We start from the raw sequence: 22,538 nt of genomic DNA, 5'->3' as shown, positions 1-22,538 counted from the left end.
TCCATCATAAAAAGCATGCCGTCATTTCTATTTCTAGCCTCACACATAAGGAAAATGGTGATTTGATCAATAAGGAGGGACAAAAATGAGTTCCCAGGTGTGAAGCATTGGGAAAGACATTCCAATGAGGAACCTGGTCAAGAAGTACAAGAGAGGGCCGGGAATTTAGCTCAGTGGTTCCACCGCCTGCCTTGAAAGCGCAATGTCCTGAGTTCGATCCCCGGTACCAAAAAAAAAAAAAAGTACAAGAGGGACTCAGATAAGGGCTGCACTACAGCATTCAAATCTGCCATAGACTTACAGGGAAGATGTGTAACAACTACTATTGTAGCAAATCAGGAGCTGAAATAATCTTTCAGAGACAGGAGAGTTGGGTAAAATAAAAAGAGAAGTTTATTGCGAGGCAATGGCCAGTCTCAGGAAACAAGTCCTTATAGACTGACCATGAGTTAAGACAGTTTTTCCTTTTTATACCTTTTACAGAGTAGCTTAAGTCATGGTTACACAGCTGCTTGTAGCAAGGACATGGCAAAGCAGCAAGAGAATTTCCATGGTTTCAAAGTTGGGGGCTTACATAAACAAATTTTAAGTCTGGTTTCTAATCTTTCCAGAAACAGGCTGCTCTACAAGAGGGCAAAGGCCCACCCAGAGTTTCTAAACAGGGACAAGTTGACACGGACAGGGTTTCAGCGGTAGCTCACACAAAGTACATAAACAATGTATTATTGCTATATTCAGCTGACACGGAGTTCATGGACAAATGTTTTACAGTAATTATCCATTCCAAGTTATGTTTGGCAGCTCTTTCTACCTCACTACTACTTGTAGTTACTTCTGGGGAGATCATGTTTTACCTATACTTTGGTATATTTTAATCTATGTTTTTGTATTTTCCAAGATTTCTACGTAATCATGCATTAATTACTTTTAGGAGAAACCACATAAACTATCTATTATTAAGGCTTATAACATGTAAAATGATAATTTAGTTATGAATTGTGCTGGTTAATTGGCTAATTGTCAAGTTGGGTGGGAAATGGCCAGCTGAGTTGAATCAGCACGATTCCGGGTGTGGAAGACCCACTTAGGGAGGCGTGTTGTCACAGGGTGTAAAAGCAAGACTGGAAGGAAGGTTTTCAGCTGATTTCCCTTGGAAGAGCTTGGTTGCTGCTGATTTTCCTTCCAGCTGCTTTTCTTCAGAGAAGCTTCGATTGTTCTCTTCGACTGAGCTTTAGTCTTCACCTTCACCAGGGATGGCTGCTGTTCTCTCGGGAAGAGCTTTGGTCCTCGCCTTCGCCTTGAGGCTCCAGCCTCCAGCACCAGCCCTTGGGCTTTCCGGTGCACACTGTTCAGTTTTCTAGCACAGATTCCTTGGCCTCCTTACACAGACTTGTGCGGGACATTGCGTGCCTTCCACTGGATTCTTCAGATCTCTAGTGTGCGGACAGCTCTCTTGACTCTGCAGGCAGATATTGTCAGCTAATCTTGTAAATTTCTGTGTCCTGCACTCAATCTGTTTCTCTTGAAAATACTGACTACAACATGAATTAAACACAACTCATGAATATTATATGTAGTGCAAATGTACTAGGGATTATTTGGCTCCTTCGGTTTAAACCAGAATACACATTTAAGGTGAACTGTGTAATCAGTATCATTACTGAGCTTCAAAAATAACATTTATCTGTAATTCTTTGGCCCTCCTGGCTCACTTCGGTCTTCACCATTCTCAAAATTGTTGTTTGCTTTACCAGCCATTTACACTGGCTTTCATTAAAAGCCAGTGTATGTGTGTATGTGTGTGTGTGTTCCTTCCAAATGCATCATGTGCTTCTTAGGAATAGTGATAAGACCTTGTAGGTCTATGTAACCTTTAAATTCCAGCCAATATGTGGATTCTTGTGGAATGTTACATAAATATTTATTGACTTATAGTTTAGCCTTAATAGATAAAGTAGAAGTTGAGTAACTGAATATATTATAGTTAACTGATCTGAAGAATAGATAATATGACATGAACAACAACTTTATGGAGTATTTAAGTAGGTAAAATAAATCTCACATCTGCCTGTAACTCTGAAGATTTTGTTAAAGTGTTGTATATGCTGGAGGATATGTGAGAATTTTTTCCCCTTTGGCCCTATAACACCAAATAGTAAAATTCAACATTGAATCAAGTACAACTTATCCCAAGATCACATGAATGTCACTTTCTCATTGTTCATTGGTGGGAGACCAGTTGAAGTTGATGTGTCCAAATCACCTGACTTAATTAAAATTTGTTCCATAGATTTGCAAGTCACCCTATTCATTTCTGGTGGTTCTTTGAGGAAATAATAATGAAATGATGTGTCCATCTTTGCTTCTTTCCTTCTAGACTCAAAGGAAAATGAATCCAAATGTTATCAAAGACCAGATCCTCTCTATTCCAATCTCTTCAGAAACCAATTCTTACAAGTACATTTTTAATCATTCTTCTGCCTTTGCTTTGAACTTCAAACAGGCCCTCTTCATGCCTGTATCTATGAAAAATGGTTTGACCTCACTAAGCAGGGTGCCTACTTGCTACATTAACTCAAATCTTTTCCTGCCTAAATGTCTTCACTCCGTTTTCTACTTGCATTCACTGCTTATCTCCCTTCCATATGAGAAGGCACTATCCACAGGTGTGTAGGTTGTGTTTTATATAATAGCACCCCAGAAATGTTCAGTGCCCCACTTGGACATAGCATTCAGTGCTCTCACCTCTCTGCACTTCCTTTTACATCCCCTCATCTTCAACATGTTTCAAGTAGTACTCCATCCAGGTTAATTTTCCTAGGATATTTTCCAATACTTCTTCAGCTGGGTGAAGTCTAAATGACTAACTCTTGTTTGCTATGTGTGCCGTGCTTCCCAGCTAATTCCTGCTCTTTCTCAAACAGCTTCCACTATGGCCAACTATCATTCAACAGATGCTGTCTCCCCACTAGGAATGCTCCACCCTGTCTCTGCCCATGCAATTCTTTCTCTGCCTCAAAGTCTAGTTTAAATCTCACATTTCTCTAAACATTGTCAGTGCTTTCTATAATTCCTATACTGTTTGACACTTACACACTTTTTTTATGTATCTGAGAATGGATACATACAACCTTATCATATGGTTTAAGCTCCTAGAAGTCAGACACTATGTATTACAGCTCTATACATTTTCCAAGTTGATAATAACCTGATTTTCAGTAACTGATAAGTTTTATCAGTATTCCTACCATAATTATGTACAGGCATTATATCTTAAAGGTATAATACTATATTATTTATTTCATAATGGATTAGTTTTGTTTGGTGTTGGTGAGGTGACTGTGTCTGTGTGTGTGTGTGTGTGTGTGTGTGTGTGTGTGTGTGTGTTCTGGGATGTACATACTTACACTCCCAGGTACATAATTATACCAACATTTTCAGAGCTGGTGTTCAGCATATGTTGGTATCCATGTTACTGCTAATAATATTAATAATAAGTTGGGAATATGCTTCATCTAAAGTTTCCTCCTACAGAGTCACACTACACACTCTTTCTGAAAAGCCCCTCAATAAAGGAGCAATGAGGGATTTATAATTTGTGTTCATTAAAATAGCCATTCAGAAGTTACCTCTTGAAATGTTAGTGTTTTTCCAAAGAAATTTTTCCAAAAATTTCAGGGAACGGTCAATGAGGAGAAAAATAAAATATGCTACTTTTCAAAAAGAATAGAAGAAAACTTTATAATCAGTTCACGTGAAAAAAAAAGAAATCCCATGATTCTATACCTCTCAGCTTTTAAACTTTCCTCCCCAATGAAGTCAATATGAAGAATAGCATCTTAATTCTGTTAGAAAAACCATATGACAGAATATTCTGTAGACTTCTTATACAATCTCCTAAAAAATATATTGACTGTGATTTCCATCCTGAGTTCACAAACCTAGAGCTAAAAAAACTAACACTTGAAATTATTACTTTAGTTTGATACTCAAAAGCCAGTTTGCTTCTTTAAATAAAATAAAGGGGGGTACAAGGCAGCAGAAAAGCATACAACAAAATCCTGTAAGTTAGATAAAGGCTGTCAAGTTTCTCAGTCTATGGGAGAAATGTGTTTGCTTCTCACCAAATATATCCCCTTGAATAAGTTACTCTACTGTTTGTTCTTAGTCTCAGTTATCTATACTACTGAAGATAACCCTCTCTCGGTCCAGGAAAAGGGGCATTTGTTTTTCTTTTGTTCTTTCTCTTCTTTCTTCCTTCCTGCTTTCTCCTTTCTGTGGCCCAAAGGCATGCCACAATATGAACATGCTCCTCAAGTTACCAAAAGTGAGACTCACCTAATTTTGTATTCAACATAAATTATTAAGTGCTTTTCCTGTAGTTTTATTATTAGAAAGTAATTTTTTAAAGTTCTTGCTATGATGACATCAGTTATAATAGGGTTGCTTACTTAATTACATCGCTTTATTTTCTATCTGACATGGAAAAATACAGTTTTACATCAACATTAAAATACATGTTAAGAAATCAGCTTATAAGCAGGCAATATGATAGGTAAGGAGAAAAACAGGATGCAATTGCAAAAGGTGACATGAAGATAAGATAATTTAATTTTTAATACTGTGAATATATAATCCTTTATAGTTTAAAAGTGATTTATTAATATAGTGGATGAATTTTCTGAACATTCTGTCTGTTCCAGGCTTTATGTTGGATGCTAAAAATAAAAAGATGAATAAGAGCCAGCCTGGCCATTTACTCCAAGAATCTTATAGGTTAACAAAGAATGGACATGTAAATAAATATTCATCATTTAAAGTTCAAGGCCACTAACATAAGGACATGCAGGGTAGGACAGATGAGCAGGACTAACTTTATCTGTAGTGGGTTGTTGTGTGAAGTTATCCAATTTGAGGTTTGAAAGACAAACGCTGCTAATAACCATTGTTGAAGGCTGTCAGCAAAGTAATACATCACCTCTACTTCAGAAATGTGGAAGCTATCAGAGTTCAATGACTTGCACAAGGTCACAGAGCTTAAACCAAGCCTCAAAATCAAATGTAACTATTAAACCACTGGTCTTTCAGGATGATCAAGAGTTCAGTTCAATCTGTCTGAACCATGGGCCTTCAATTTTTTTCTTTTCCTTTTTTAAATTAAATTTATTTTTTACCTGACATAAAAATGTATATCTTAATGGAGTAGCATGCATTGCTTTGATACATGTGTACATTATGTAATGATTAAAATGGGTTAAACGTATCTCCTGTAACATTTATCATTTCTGTGTAGTAAACACTTCCAAAGTCCTTTTGCACAGCTTTTTGAAATTTACAGTATATTATTGTTACTTTTAGTCATCCTTCCTTCAATTTTTAGAAGAATCTAAAATTTTTCAATCAACTGTATCAAGAGGCTGCAGTACTATCTTACTCTTGGACTCATTAATAAGGGACATGATAGAATTACCATGTGTAATGCTGACAAACTGTTATAGAGCAGCTCACCCTTATAGAATATATGTTTGTCTCATCCCAGTTTCAGGCAGAAAGTTCTTCCAAAGAAGTAGGATTACACAATGTTTTTATATTAATTTTATTGGTACATTTAAGGTATACAATATAATGACATTCATCATTGGAAATTTGCACCTTTACATAACCCATCTTGGTTCTTATATTTTCCTCATTCCCCTGCCCTCCCTTCAACCCCTCCATCCCTCCCTATCTACATGTGTAAATATCAAATAGTTTCTCTAGTGTGAGAAACTGAAAGTTTAAATAAGGACTAAAACGTATAATACGCAATGTGAAATAGCAAGAGGAAGTGGGAGGGGTAGCGGAAAGGAAAGAAGGGTATGGACTTAATATGAGAAAAAGAAAAAATGGAAACAAAGTCTTTGTAGATAGGGAGGGATTGCACAATATTTAACTAGTACTATATTTTTTAGGAAATCAGTCATGGTGAAGAAAAAATGGCAAAGGGGAATAAGTAGTGTACATATTCCTCACTACCAAAAGAACAGTTTAAAATACACCCATGCCATCAAATGTCATGTATCAAATTGAGGACTATTCTTGACTTATCTGTAGTGAGCTAATATGACATTTCTGTTATTCTTCTTGAACAGAAACCTGCATATGATCATCAGCCATTTGAGTACAGCAATATCCCAAGGGACCCTCCTGAGCATTCAATATAAAATAAAAATTCAGTGTTTTCCTACCTCACTTTTTCCCACCTCAGAGATACTGTTTGGTGAAAGGGTAATTTTAAAACATATGACACTATATCATTTTGCCATATTTAATAGAACTACTTCATTCCCACATGGATTCTTCTCTGCTATATGAATATCATTTCCATTTACTTCCTATTTGAATTATTCTTATACGAAAGCATAGGGAATAAAAGTAAGAATGTGGTATAGTTATGACATTACTTCTAACAGCATATTCCAACATTCCTATACTTGAAACAGAATTTGAATTTTCTCTCTAAATGTAAGCTGTTATTATTAAAGTTGAGTTTATGAGCCATAACTTTTTAAAAACTTATTGATATTGGGACGATGTTTCTTACTTTTTGAATTTATTCTCAGTCACATGACAGATGTCCTCTTGTAAATTATAAACTAGAGCCAGAGTCAAGGAGAGAATGAACAGATTAACATACAAATGCTGGGGGGGTTTTGTTTGTTTGTTTGTTTTGTAACTCTCTGGAAATACAAAGTCCTAATCTGGTTCAGAGACACATATGGGTATCAAACTGAGATACACCATTTCAAAGTGTCCTGTTATCAATAGAATGATGTTATAGCCCAGGGGACACTTTTTTTCCTCTACCACTGACTTTCTTTCATACAATAAAATCTCTTTAATTGTTTGTAGCACTGTTATGAGCTTATTTATATTCAGAGAATAAGTTTAGACTCATAAGTCCATGTCCATATTTTAATGAAATGTTTTAGAGCATGAGAACATAAATAACTTTCACATACCTATATTCCATGGGCATTTATTTTGACAAGTAATGACAATTGAGACATGGAAATACAATAATTACAATATAGATGGCATATATGTATATTGTGTGTGTGTATGTGTGTGTATCATGCTAACCCAGAAGCTAGACAGACACATGGATTCCTAATGGCAGCACCAAAGTGGGCACTTACAAAGCCAGCTTCAGGAAATGGTACTCAGCATTAACTGTGCCCTGCCTGCCTTGCAAAAGATGCACATAAAGGTGATGATGGGGTGGCATGCTGCCCTACTCCCTGGCCTCCCCCAGCCTCTCCCACAAAACCTCTCTTACACTCCTGGACACTCTGGGTGCCAGTGACAGCAGCAGCACTTCTTTCACGTGCCAAGTAGGAATAAGTATTATTAAAGGATGAGTCCCCAAGTTTTTCCTTCTTCCTTCTTCCAGGTTTTTGGGAACAACAGGTTCTGGCTTGCCAAGCTTCCTCTAAAGATCTCCTAGCAAAAATTCAGAAAAAATGTAAGAAACCAGACAGGATAAATGATAGGAGCTTGCAAACAAGCTTGTGAGGCAAGAGAGGGAAAGAGACAAAAGCACTGCTATTAGCAGAGAAAGGTTTTGTGGTTAGGAAGAGAGACGGAAACAGCGGGCACAGTGGGATCAACTCTCATCGTTGAAAGGGATTTGGGTGGAAACTAATGATAGGGAGAGAGCTTTAAAGGTTATCCATCAATAATGTTCTTTCTTTCCAGAGTTTGCTCGGTGGTAGTGTTTATCCAAAACGTGCTGGTGGTACCTGGAGAACAGGTATCCAATGTTCAGGACGGTCCCACACATTGCAGCAGGCTTAGCTTCTCCAGCCCACCTACTAAACCTGCAAGAACACACAGCATTACCATATGCTTGCAAAAATCTCCAAGGAAGCAAAACTGCTATTGCTTAATAAATCAAGCTCTGAAATAAAGTGATAATACAGCCCTGCAAATAGGAGATAGATAGATAGATAGATAGATAATAGATAGATGATAGATGATGCATAAGTAGATATTTCATGAGCTGTGTTTCTCTGAATGTGATGCCAAGTGAGCTGCAAAGAGCCCAAAATATATTCTAATGATAGTTCTATAATTCATGCATGTAATTGTGGCATCTATGCCTAAGAAAGTGGCCTGCATAATGAAAATGAAGAGATATACCTCTGTGGTAAATACAAAATGTTAAAGGCAAAACTGGAAAAGTTGAGAAAGGGAGATGTATTAGTCAGCTGTCCTGTTGCTGGAGCACAATACACAACACTCACAACAGAAAGGAGGTTTTCATTTGGTTCAAGGCTTCAGGGGACTCAGTTCATGGTCAGCCGACTCATGGCAGAAAGTCATGATAGAACAATACTGCTTAGTTCATGGCACCAAGGGAACAGCACCAGAGAAGAAAGGGCCAGGAACCAGACATAGTACCCAACATCCCACCTGACTAGCCCACCCAGAGATAACAGGAAGTGTACTTTCCTAATCCTTTAAGTGGCTCCCACGCTAATGGAGTTGACACAATTAAACATCACTCCACAGAAGCAAACACTTTTTATTGCTTAGGTAAATCCCTCAGTGCAATTTACTTAAAATTACAAGAAGACTAAACCCAGGTCCATACGATTCTAAAGCAATGGTTTGTTACAGTTTGAAAGGAGTTTAGTGAGGTGGCAAGAAAAACACAGTTAAAGAATACTTTATAGAATATGAGAACAAGAATAATTTTTCTCACTTTAAACAGCATCCATATCTTGTATGAGTCACCCTTGCACTCCTAATCTCCTGGTACATATCTTACCCTCTCACAATAGGTTTGGGAAGACTTTGAAGAAATATATCTAAGAAATTAAACACAGTCATTCTCAAGAAGGCTCAAAAATGATTTCGAGAAAATTAAGGAAAAAAATAAGTCCATATCTCCCTCTGTCCCCCTGAAATGCTTGATATCTTGACTTTCCTGGGCGAAGGGTCAGAAGCATCAGCAGAAATGTATTATTATTTATATACTAATAAAAAATTCAACCAAAATTTACCTATTATTCATTTCAATATTGGTTGAGAAAGAGTACTTCTTGTTCACATTAATTTTGGACCATCAGCATGTTGTTTTGAACAATTTTCAAAGGAGAAAGTTCTGCGCATGACTTGACTATTTTCTTGAACTTTCCCATCTAACAGCAAAGAAATCCATGCCCTGGCAAGGACACCTGAGTGAGACCCCTGCTCAGCTGATAGCCTAGCATACTCACCTCTCAGCCTACTGGTCTAGAAGTGCAAAAGATAACACAGGCAGCAGACCCTGAGGCTCCCTCGAGCTCTTTAATGTTACAGAGGAGGTGTAAATGAATTCTCAATGCCTCAGGATGATCATTGCAAAGAAACTTCCTTCATCAGGCTGACACAGGCTTCCACTGGAGGTCCTCCCATCACTAAAGCACCATTCCTTCACGTGGCACCTTCTTACAGACCCAAAGCTTGAGGACAGACTTCACCAGAGACTTTCTTACTCATGTGTGATTTCTTCAGGACAAGAAGCAATTCTGTGACTTCGCATTGCTGCCAATAGGACTAGCCTGGTTTCCCTTGGCTCAGCAATCTGGTAGAAGTCTGCTGCATCAGATGAAATATAGAAGATTCAACTTTATAAAGTTACTAACCTCCTTGTAAGCATCACAAATTCAATGGGCCATAAAAATTCCAATCTTTCATTTAAGCATTATCTTTGAAATTCATTTAAATTACTCTGGCTGAAGAAATGCTCTGAAAAGCAAAGAATCAAGGTGTGTTCCAGAAAATGCCTTTTTTTAAACTCTAAAAATTGTCAAGTGGCAGAAGGTAGAGTTAAGAAAAAATGTATTCATGACACTTGTGAAAGACAGTAAAGAAGAATTCATTCAAGGAGACTACAGGAAGACACAGGTTGACTATTAGTAGAAAACATGATTGATAAGCAGAAATGCTGGCTAGAGTGACCTACCAGATACATCACTCAGGGATGGTGGAGGATGAGAAACCTGAACAGCACTCAGAGTGACTCAGTATCAGGGGAAAGGCATTCCAATTAAACTGACTTAGGAGGGTTCTCACTAAAATTGGAGAATGGAGATCTGAACACTAAGTCAGGAGAACCTGACTAGAGTTTTGTCATGGATGTAGACTTTGTCAGTAGTAAGGGAAGTAGTAGTAATGCTACCAAATAACCCTTTCTACTAGTGAGAAATGTACATTTCTAGATGACATTTTTACACTTTAATTCTACTGAGACTTTTGAAATAGGCTCAGTAGTATATTTATATATTTGGAAGTCTGTGTCTGTCTGAGACAGCAAGCATTTTCTGTAATGACTTTTGGATTAAACAGCAGTTCAGTCACACTATAAAAATGGTCTGTTAATCTTAAAAATGAACTTACATAATTCACTTAAGTAACAGGAACCAAAACAGGAAGTATGTATGATAAAAATATCATACTTGCTTCCTTTCGCTGATTACATTGATTAAGCAGATAGTAGACATGTCATTCTTTTCCTGGTGCTTAATCACAGTATCTGTGGTATCTACAGAGGAAAAATGGATTCAGTTGTGAATTCTCTCATGGTTCCACTTCCAAGCATAAAAAATCTCAAGAGTTGGTTTTCCTTTGCTTATTAACTCACCGCTCAAATTTCTTCGAAAAAGAAGCACAGGTCACAGGGCCAGCCCACAGGCAATAACATGCTTTTGGAAACATTAGCAGACAATTTCAAGTAGGACTTGGAGAAATTTGTAGTTGATTATCACTCACTTTAATCCACACAGAAGCAGCAAATTGAAGATGAAGTGACTATGAATACTGAAAAACACAGTTCTCAAAAATGCCTCCCAGTTCTACTTACCCCAAACAGTTCACCAAGGCTTCTTCAGTTATGAAATTCAGCTTTCAGGTCTCTCGTTCAAGCACCTCACTTGGCTTCGCATTGGTCTTTTTATTGCTCATTAAAGTGTCTTTTGAAACAAAAGAAATAATGTTGAAAGGTATCTACCAAAAAGTCACACAGAAAATCCCTTTTGTATCTGTGACCTCAGGAAGCCCATCTCTCAAAGGACGGACAGTTCTCATGGGGTAAATTATTCCTGAATTCCATCAAGAGTTAGAAGTGAATTTCTAGTCACTTGAGGAGCCCCAAAATAGGTCACTGCTGTAGGCTCCTTTGTCTGTCATGTCACATTAGCAAAGCACACACTCTGGTTGTCAGTGGTTTTAATAAGCAAAAGAAATGTCACCAGCAATAGTGCAATCACCCTAGGACACACACATGAACATGGTCATGTTCATCATTTCCTATTTGCGAAGCATCTAATGAATACTTGACTCTAAAATAAGCACTGTAGGGCTGGGGATTTAGCTCAGTGATTTCGCCACTCGCTGTGCAAGTGCAAGGACCCAAGTTCAATCCCCAGTACCAAAAAAATAAAATAAAATAAGCACTGTGAAGATTTCAGAGAATACACACCAGGCATGACTGTAGTTCTCTGGGAATCTACTACCTAAAAAGACCCAATCCAGTGTATGGTAGCCAATAAAATCAGCCCTTGATTCAACCAGGATAATAAAGTGGCATAAGTAATGGAAAATTACAGATGGAATAATCATAAAAACACAGGGAAAAAAATCTTAGAAGTGATCTGGTTTAATTACCCTTATTTTACACATGAAGAAGCTGAAGCTCAGAAAGTTGATGGCTTGTTTCCTCCTGGTCAATTGGAGATGGAGACTTCATATCCAGGTTCGTGGCAACTAAGTGAGGTCCTGGCACAGAGACGATACTCAGGGGTCTGTTTCTTCTAAATCCTTGGGACTAGGCAGTCCTGTGAGCTTGCACACACACACACACACACACACACACACACACACACGCCATCAAGTGGAAGTCTGGAGAGAGACTAACCACTGCAGACAGAGCCATACCCAAAAGGGAAACAGAGCAACCACTGGTTCCTTGCAGTTCTGAACTCCTGCTGGAAAAGTGTTGTTAGCTATGTCAGCAGCACACAACCCAGCTCCCAGGAAATGATTCTCTGAGCTTTTTAGTTCTTCCCCTTGGTTTTCTGTTTCCCACGCTGAGTTATCTTCCTTTTTCCTTAGCAGTGACTGTGCTTGTATTAGGTAAATTTTCCAGTCTGCTTCCTTCCTGTAGAAGGCTGATGTGCTTGCTATCGAGGTTTGTGTCGTCAAGGAACCATCACTAATCATGATACCTATTAAAGAAAAAGTGACACGAAACAGAAATATATCAGACAGGAAAGGACATTTAGTGGGTGTGCAGGTGTTCAATTTAACCATTTCCATTTCTAAAAGGAGTATAAACTGACAATGGTATGAGTATCATGCACAGCTTTTTACAGAAATATTCCAAAATGACATAACTTAGGAGAGAAAAATAATATTTAAAAAAACAAATAAAAATGTTTATTATTGTAAAAGATGCTTCACTTTTGGCACCATGGTCATGAAAATCCATAATTAATAAAGTTAAATGTTTAGCATATAGTAATCACCACTTTAGTAAATTCAAAAGTGCAACAGACTTGTTCTTCTTACCTTCAAAAAGATTTTATTTCACAATCAATACTCAATCAACATAACAATTAAAAAAGAGAGCTAAAACAATGCATGGAGCAGAGTTAAAAAAAAAAAGAGTATTTTGGAGGACAAAATTATGAGCCAATTTAGAAGAGAACTACCTTGCAAGATAAATTGGCAAGTTCTAGCAGACGAAACAAAGAAATAGATAGCGCTAATAAACACCCTCGATTCTGAAGTGTTGTGACCTTTTCCTCTGATGCAGACACCAGGGACACAAAGGAATTAAAAGGTCTCTGACAAGATGTATGAATTTTCTAATTTTTCCTTATTTTTACATTCATAACCTAAGAACTTTTGTAATTAGTGTGTGAATGCCTGGCTTACTAATAAATTTAAACTTATGTGAAGGGATTCACTTGGATGGTATAGAATCTTTATTTTTGAAATGCAGTTTATCAACCTGAGCAAATTAAGTTCACCTTTGTCATGCCTCCTATGACTCTTGAAATTCAAATTAAGAATTTCATACCACAATTTAATAAGTAATGAACATTTTGTGACCCTTGTTTCTTTTAATTAGTCTATTAAAAATTGTATGAGAATTGCCTTTTGATTGAAGAATTCTCTTTGCTCTCACAAAATTCACTTTGACCATTCTTTCCACCACCCAGTGACCTTTAGTTCAATAAGTCACATCAAAAATGATCTGTTAACTATTCTATTTTCTTGCTACTTTTAAATTTTTATTGGCACATTATACACAAATAGCAGACTCACTGAGAAAGAAATTCGGGAAACAATTCTTTTTACAATAGCATCCCAAAAAATGAAATATCTAGGAATCAACCTCACAAAGGAAGCAAAAGACTGAAAACTACAGCACTCTGAAAAAGGAGATCGAGGAGGATAAGAGAAAATGGAAAGACATCCCTTGCTCCTGGGTAAGAAGAACCAATATAGTGAAAATGGCCATACTTCCAAAATTACTATATAGATTTCATGCAATACCCATTGAAATTCCAACAATATACTTCACAGAACTAGAGAAAACAATCCAAAAATTCATTTGGAACAAGAAGAGACCTAGAATAGCAAAAGCAATTCTAGGCAACAGAGACATGGCTGGGAGTATCACAATCCCTGACTTGAAACTATACTACAAAGCTACTGTGAGAAAAACAGGATGGTAAAGGAACAGACCCAAGGATGAGGGAGAATAGATTAGAAGATGCAAAAACAACTTCAGACATACTCAGCCACCTCATCTTTGACAAAGGAGCCAACCTCCCTCATTGGAGGAAAGATAGCCTCTTTAATAAATGATGTTGGAAAAACTTGATTTCAACCTGCCAAAGATGAAAACTAGAACCATACCTATCACCATGCACTAAACTAAGATCAAAGTGGATTAAAGATCTAAATATTAAGACAGAAACACTAAACTTGCTGAAAGATAAGTTAGGTAGAACTCTTAAAGACATTGGCCTAGGAAAAGACTTTATGAACAAAACCTCAGTAGCACAGGAATTAGCACAAAGAATCAACAAGTGGGATCTCATCTTATTAAAAAGCTTCTGCACTGCAAGAGAAACCACCAACAGAGCTAAGAGACAACCTACAATGTGGGCAAAAAATTTTAGCAGCTGTACCTCAGACAAAGGTCTACTATCAAGAATATATAAAGAATTGGGCTGGGGATTTAGCTCAGTGGTTTCACTGCCTGAGCCACAAGAGCAAGGACCTGAGTTCGATCCCCAGTACAAAAAAAAAAAAAGAATATATAAAGAATTGAAAAAAATCAGACCCCCCGAAATTCAAAGCCCAATTCAAAAATGGGCATCTGAAATGAACAGACATTTCTCAGACAAAGAGGTAAAAGCAGCAAATAAATATATGAAAAAATGTTCAACATCACTGGTCATTCGAGAGATGCAGATGAAAACAACCCTGAGATTCCACCTCACCCCAGAAAGAATGGCTGCTATCAAGAAATCAACCAATAACAAATGCTGCCAGGGCTGTGGGGAAAGAGGAACCCTGCTCCACTGCTGGTGGGAGTGTAGACTGGTGCAACCACTGTGGAAATCAGTATGGAGATACCTCAAAGAACTAGGGCTGGAGGTCCCATTTGACCCAGCTATTCCCCTGCTGGGTATCTTCCCAAAAGTATTAAAAGAATCATACCATAGTGATATATGTGCACCCATGTTTGTAGTGGGAAAGTTTGTAATAGCTAAAGCTTGGAAACAGCCCAAGTGCCCAACAACTGCAAACTGCATAGAGAAGATGTGTATAAAATGGAGCACTTCTCAGCCATAAAGAATGAGAAACTAGAGACATTTATGGCTCAGTGGGTGCACATTGAGGCCATCCTCTTAAGTGAAATAAATAGGACACACGTGTGTAAATACTGAATAGTTTCTCCAGTCTGAGAAACTGAAAGTGTAAATAAGGATGAAAATGATTAAAATGAAAAATTGATAATTTGAAACAGGGAAAGGGACCAAAGGGGTAGGGGTGGTCGGAAGGGAAGGGGAAAGGAAAGAAAGGAAAGGAAAAATGATGAGAAAAGAAAGAAACATGGAAATGAAGTTCATGTACCTAGGGAAGGGTGGAGGGGTGAAGGGAGGGCAGGGGAAGGTACAGGTGCAAGCACCCAATGATAAAGTAAACGTCTGTATAACTAAAATGTACCAAGAAAACAATTTTTAAAAATAAAAAATAAAAACAAATTTTTATTGGCACAGCCAAATCTTGGTGTATAGGACTCAGTATCTATCTAAAAGTCTACAGTGATGGGTGTACAAGTGAAGACATCCGTATGCTACAGTACATGGGTAATATTTGGTATATAACTCAAATTATGCTCTCAAGACAAAATATTTTAAGAATTTAATTAACAAAAAATTACTTTTTTAACTTTTAGCTGATACATAGAAACACAAAACTATATCTACATTCATGGGGAACCATGGGATGTTTTGATAGAGGTATAAATTATGTAATCAGGATAAACATTTCCATCTCCTCCAACAGTTATCCATTCTAAATAGTAAAAATATTCCAAATCCTTTCTTGTAGATTTTTGAGATACACAGCAAGTATACAATCACTGCTATGTGGTAGTACAATAAAATTTCTAATTCCTAACTGCAACTTAGTACCCATTGATCAATCTTGTCCCATCCCTCACACCCTACTTTATTTACTTTTTTATTGATTTTATGAGACAGCAAGATCATTATAGAGAGTTTCCTGAGAAGACGCTTTTAAGGAAAGGCAGAAAATAAATCAATGGAAAGGAGGAGGGAGGACACAGTTGCATATACAAAACAGGAAGAAAAGTATCTCTATCTCTATCTCTCTCAAGCTCATGAGTTAAAAGAAATGAGAATGACCAAACAGGGAAAGACTGTCTTTTAAGTTTTGACACTTCCACTTTATATTTATGATTTCCCTGTTGACACTGAGCACATTAAAGTTAACAGGTGTCCTGGGCTAAAGGTGTACCTCAGTGGTAGAGTTTCCCCAGCATGTGAAAGGCCTTGGGGTCAATCTCAAGTACTGCAAAAATATAAAAATAAAAAATATCTCGAATTTTGATCCTAATTGTGAAAAAATTGATAATAACTTACTCTCAGTGAATATTTTCCTGAGTGATCTTTTAAACCAATTAATCTTTTGATCTATGCTCTTACATCAGCTAAAATTACTTTTTCCACAATTTTTTTAAATATTTGAATTGGGATCATTATTTTTCTTCCAAATCTAGCAGAGAAGATTTGATGTATGAATATCTTTCATTTACATCAGGTGTTACAGATTATGGCTTCCACCGTTGTGAATTTTATTCATTTATTGCTATGGTTTAAATGAGTGCTTCCAAAATTCGGGTTGAAACCTAACTTTCTTCGTGGAAGAATTAAGAGATGGAGGGTTCGGGGAAGTGTCTACTCCATTAGGCAGTTTATAGACTAGAAACTCATCTCTCAGAGTTTCAGAAGCTGGGATTCCAAGATAGATGTGCTGGTAAATTGGTGTCTGGTGGGGACCCAGACTGCATCCAAGATGGCGCCTACCTATTGCATTCTGGGAAGGGGAAGATAGAGAGTTAATGTTATGTGAAGCCTGTTTTATAACAGCCATCCTAATCACCTCTTAAAGGCCTTGCCTCTTAATACTATCATAGTTACTGTTTAGTTTAAATGCAGGAATTTTGGAGAAGATGCATTCACAAACAGCAGCAAGAAGTCATTAAGCCATGAGGGTGCACACCTCATGGACAAGATTAGTGCCTTCCTAAAAGAAGGAGAGCCAGCTCCCTTGGCTCCTCCCACCATGTGAGGACACAGTGATGTCATTTATGTCAGATGCCAAATCTGCTGGCAGCTTGATCTGGGACTTCCCAGGCTCCAAATATGGCAGATAAAACTTGTATTATAAATTATCCAGTATACGATATTTTTGTTATAACAAAGTAGCCTAACACATTGATTAAATTAAAAAAATTTGACCAATTTTGTGAGATGAATAAAGATAAACAAACCAGAAAGACAAAATGCTAGGAAGGAGAGTCAAAAACAAAAAGAGCGAGATCTAGAGAGAGAAACCCAAGAAAGACGAGAGACAGATATAGGGAGGTCTCAGCAACTTTGTAATATGGCCTTTGAGTCCAGGAGTGCACTCCAAAACTATTACTCAGGTTAGAAGTGTAATGTTAAAATACTCCTGCATAAGGCTAAACAGAAAATTCAGGTATGGGGTATCTATTTGAGAATACAGATTGTGAAAGACATAAATACCTCAAGCTATGAACTTTTACTTTATGTTGTTGTCCAGTGTTTTGCCAAAAGATATTCCATGAACCCTTAATGATCTGTGGGGAAAGGTTTAAGTAAGTCTTGCAACACCACATATTATATCTCCATGTGAAGATATAACACATATTAACATCTCTAAGAAAGCCTAATAAAATAAACTTAATGAGATTAGTTAAAACAGTGTTTATTACTCTTATTTAAAGACAATACTTTTCTGCATGCATACATCTCAGGTTGCATCTTATAAAATACTGAATGTTTATTTTGGAAAAGACAACAGCAGCATAGAGCTTAGGAAGATAAAATTTTATGATAATGTACTAGATGGATAAAATATACTAAAAACAGAAGTGAGTTCATGACCTCTTGTAATGAAGAAGAGAGATGGGGTCTTAGATTGGTCTGCAGATAATCAGAAAAGAAAGACATAGGTGAGTATGATCAATGTTATATCCAGGTCTCCGAATATTCCCAGGCACACAGCCTCTGTGGAGATTGCCTGTTTAATTACCCTGTCACTTCACAACCTCATTGAACCATCTGAGGCGATTTGTCCACAGCAGATCAGTAAATATGACTTCTGCAGTCTGGCTTAAAAACAAACAGTATATAGAATTTCTGTTTCAAAAGTTTGAAAGTGAGAAGGGGGAGACTGAGACTTCTAGCAGACAGATATAGTTCTGTATAGATATACAGCTATATATTCAGAGAGAGAGAGTGTACATCCTATTCACGTTTATGTTCATTTTATGTGCAGCCCGCAGGCCTAAAATCCCTGTGAAGGCTTGGCTATATATGAAATAACTAACACTGATGTTATCATCTGCAGTGAGGTATCTTGAAATATTAAAACATATATGTTTTTCCCCACCTCTTTATGGAAGATCTTCCCACTGGTTCCCTGGAGTCAGGCATCCATGTTGCCTCCAAGAGAAGTCGGATTTTTAGAGCATGAACGAAGAGACAAAGAGAAGTGGTCAGTATGTAAAGGATGCCTGAAGAAAGTAGGCCACAGGGCTCAAAACAGCTGAATAGAGAATAACTCAAAAACAGATGATTCACAGTCAGAGAGGGAGCACAGTTTGGCCTGGGGTAGGCAGGAGAGCGGAGTAAGACTGTTGGAGAGGAACTTGGCAGGACTAGCCCTCAGTGCCAGTAAGGGGATGGCAGGGTGGACGCCTTGTGGAAGCCATGTGCCAGTGGGGAGCCTGCCCATCCCCCTGACAGATCAGCAGCAAGAAGTCCTGTCAATATTGAATGAGTATGTATGAAGTGATCAAAGATACAGGGAATTTTAAAATTTGTTGCAGTAAAAGACTCATTGCCATTTATCACCCTCAAAATACCCACCCCTCTCCCACTACAAACATGCATCTCATCATACTTGCAACTTTCTGAAGCACTTCTGGAAGACCTCTTTCACGTTTTCAGTTGTGCTATTGTGGCTGCCTTTATGTTCTGGATAAACTCAAAACTATTCCCTTGCGTAGTCATTTTGAGCTTGGTGAGGAGCCAGAAGTCACACAGTGCTAGATCCCATGAAGAAGGTGGATGAGAACACACTGCAATGTTTTTACGAGCTGCCTTCTGTCTGACAGCACTTAGCATGGCGTTCACCATATTTTTTATCCCATCTGGTAAAGACCCTCACGAAAGAGGACTTCCGGAATTGCTTCAGAAAGAGGCAAGAAAAATGGAATAAGTGTCAGAATCAAGAGGAATATTGTGAGTGGGATTAATGGCAACAGATCTTACTACAATAAAATATTTCACTTAAAATTCCCCATATATTTGGGTCACGCCTGTAGAAGCCACTCCATACCTAAACAGATCAGGATGTCCTTGATGCTGTATTACTTCTGTCTGTAGACAGAAATTCTAACTGACATATGTTTTCTAGTGACCTAAAAATTTGCTGGCTTGTATCTGTCTGCTCGGGTTGCCATAAAAAAAAAAAAATACTATAGACTAGGAAATATAGAGAACAGGAAGTTATATGTCACAGTTCTGGAGGCTGGGTAGCCCAAGACCAAGGAGGTGGCTGATGCAGTTCCCTCTAAAGGCTCTCTCCCTCATTTTAGGCACCAGCTTCTTTTTGCATCTTTATATGGCAGATAGGAACCAAGGTCATAGCATTTTCTCATAGAAGCCACTAGCAACGTCATGAGGCTCTACCCCCGTGACTTCGCCTGAATTTTCTCCCCAACCACACTTTTCTGGTTAGGACTTCAACGTATGAAGTAGGATGAGGAGAATATAATCCGATCTGTGGCACTTTGTCCAGGGTTCACAAGGTTCACCTCCTTCTTGCAGTAAAATATATTAGTTACACCCCAACAGCCTTAGAAGTCTTCACTGATTTCAGCATCACCTCTAAAGTCTACAGTTCAAAGTCTTTTCTAAATAAATATCATCTAAATAAGATACAGTGAAGACATCAGATAAGACTCAGCATTAGGCAAAATTCCTCTTCAGCATGAACCTATAAAATCAAGCTAGTTACATGTTTCCAAACTACAAGGGTAGGGTCAGGGGAGGAGAAATGTTCCCATTCCAAAAGGGAGAAATGGGAAAGAAAAGAGTGACAGCCCCAAGCAGGCCCCAAACCAAGCAAGACAGAGTCTACTAGAAAATAGGGCCTGCATGTAAACCTCACTGGATCACCTGTCTGCCTTCCAGACAGGTGACAATCAAGGTGACAATTCTGCCTCTGGAATTTCCTGGGGTCTTCAAGACCCCAAGTCTTGAGAAGGAAATCATCTGCCCTGACAAAACTCAGGTAGTGGCCCTGATTTTCGGAATCACTTTCAGAGTCATTTTTCCCTGTTCTTAAAAAATAGGACATGCTTGCTGCCAAATAGCTGCAGGCCTGTCAAATCCAAGGAGTCACTCAGCCTTCTTTCATTTCATTTCAGCTTTTTCTGTCTCCTTTAGTTCAAACTAGCAGTTTTCTTGCTAGTTCAATGCTGTCTCTGTCCCTGTCTTTAATTAAAATAGCTATTATGCCCATGAATCCCACCCTGGGCTCTTTATCAAATGACTGTTCAGCCACATCCTTGGTGTTCTCTTAGGATAATCTAGAAAAGTGAGAATACTTTTTGTCATTTTATGCAATAGGCCGAGCGTTTTTCAAATCTTCAATTTCTAATTCCTTTTTGCTTAGAATTCCTTCTTCAATTCATCTTTCTTCTTTTGCATTTTAAGATAAGCATTCAGGAGGAAATTTCACTGTCCTTAGAAGTCTCCTGAAATAAATACCCAGTCTTATTACTTATAAATTCTACTTCCATAAAACAATAGAAGACAGTTCAGTGAAGTTTTCTGAAGCTATGTAACAGGGAATGCCTTTCCTCCAGTTTCCAACTCTCTGCTTCTCGTTTCCAGCTGAGATCTCACCAGAATTGTTTTTAACATCCATTTTTCTAATATGAACCTCAAAATGTTACTGTCTGTTATGAACTACCCAGTTCCAAAGCCACTTCCTCATGTGGGCATTTGTTAGAACGGCAGCCTAATTCTTGGTAATAAGATCTGTGTTAGTCAGCTCTCCAGAGAGACAGAACTGATGAGATTATAGCAATAGAAGAGGATTTATTACAATCAGCTCATTTGTTTAAGGAGGTGGATGTGTCTGAAGGTCTGGTCACCAAGCTGGAGACCCAGAAAAGTGAATGGCATATGTTTTGATCCAAGCCCAATAACCTGAGAACAGAAGAACCAATGGTTTAAGATCCAATTTGAGACTAAGTCCAAAGGCAGGGGAAGACGGATGTCTCCTCTCAGAAATCAGTCAGAAAGCAAGAGGAAACTCTCCCTTGCTTGGGACTTTTTGCTCTGTTCATACCCTAAACCCACTGAATGAAGGCCACCCGGCTTATGCAAGGCAGCCTGCTTTACTGGGTCTACTGACTCAAACCTTAACCTTACCTAGAAACAGTCTCATAGGTACAATCAGAGTAATGGTTAAGCAAATATCTGAGTTTCCTCTGACACTTGAAGTTAACCATCCCCTAAGTCCTAACTCAAATGACATTCATGGGGCTCCCAGGCTGGCAGATGGAGTCTTTGACACTCAGGCAGCTGGTAATTGTGAGAAAGGGGAAATTCAACATTGATAACTAGCTAGGACTGGAGAGCAGCATATTATATCCCTGTAAGCAGAAAACACAACAGACTTCCTATAAAAAATTACTTTGAAATTTTATTACTTTTATAAACATAACTCTAAAAGGTCAAATTGAACATCGTTTTGTTGTCTCTGCATGCTTAAGCAAATCTGAATGGAAATAAAACTGCATGAAAATAAAATCCTCTCTAACTTTAATAACAGTTCCTTGTTTTGTTTATTCTAAAACCCTCTGGATCTGAGGACCACCTATGTAGGAGAAATTAAAACTAAATGAAAGTATTCTACTTTCCATGCCTAGCAATTTAATTTGGAAGCCTTTATAACCCTAAAAGTGCTCAACTATTGTTTTATATGTTGGCTTAAAATGAGTTTTCTAACAAAGATTCTAGTAAGAGTAAATCCGATATTTATAGTCTCAATTTGATTTTTTTGGTATCTGTGGCCTCCCTACATGAGTTCTTATTAACATTTCCTTTAACCAAGTTCACTCTGTTCCTCTTGATACTGATGTTAGCTCAGAGCTATAATTCTATACCCCAGAGCATAAATCTACTTTTTCAAAATGAAATTCTCTGCTCTCTTCACTCAGATACAACATTTTGATTTTGCTGATTTTTTTCTGTTTGCAATTTTCCATTGCTTCAGTAGAATTTTGTAGATTAAACATGATACATTTTCATCCATTCAGCAAGGGGCTCTCTCTTCCTAGAGCAGCCAGACATTCTGTCCCTGCAGGTGCTATGCCCATGGTCTCGGAATTAGAGTCTAAAATGCATAATTCAACAAATAAAGTGTCCTGATAATAGCATTATGTCATCGTTCTCTAGGTAGAAGCCTCAAATGCAATTGAAGCCAGTAGGATGTAGATGTTAAACTTTTCTCTCTTTTCATTAAGGTTGGGTTTTGCTTGGTACAATCTTTCCCAAAAATTTAACTCTGATTCCATTTTAGGCCTCAATACTGTTTAAACTGGGTACTTATTCATTCACCACACATTTAATAAGCAGCTA

At 37.8% G+C, this 22,538-nt stretch overlaps 1 long non-coding RNA gene across 4 annotated transcripts in view; it reads right to left on the bottom strand.

Moving 5' to 3' along the window:
- Positions 1-5,407: 5,407 nt before the first annotated feature.
- Positions 5,408-22,538, bottom strand: part of LOC110348501 (uncharacterized) — a 127,552-nt gene continuing 110,421 nt past the window's right edge. For 3 of the 4 annotated variants that reach the window (XR_015439002.1, XR_015439001.1, XR_015439003.1), the window contains exons 3-6: positions 11,692-12,251; positions 10,426-10,997; positions 9,264-9,624; positions 5,409-7,859 (exon numbers count right to left, since the gene is read on the bottom strand). This is a non-coding gene — a long non-coding RNA (uncharacterized LOC110348501). Of the gene's footprint in view, positions 7,860-9,263; positions 9,625-10,425; positions 10,998-11,691; positions 12,252-22,538 lie in introns of all 4 variants that reach the window. The other variant, XR_015439004.1, reaches the window with a different exon arrangement.

This window comes from Heterocephalus glaber, unplaced genomic scaffold, assembly GCF_053883595.1.
Source record: "Heterocephalus glaber isolate CG9 unplaced genomic scaffold, H.glaber_assembly_v1.0 deba00001465, whole genome shotgun sequence".
Taxonomy (NCBI): Eukaryota; Metazoa; Chordata; class Mammalia; order Rodentia; family Bathyergidae; genus Heterocephalus; species Heterocephalus glaber.
The sequence above is the reverse complement of the archived record's forward strand: the minus strand, read 5'-3'. Positions and strand labels throughout refer to the sequence as shown.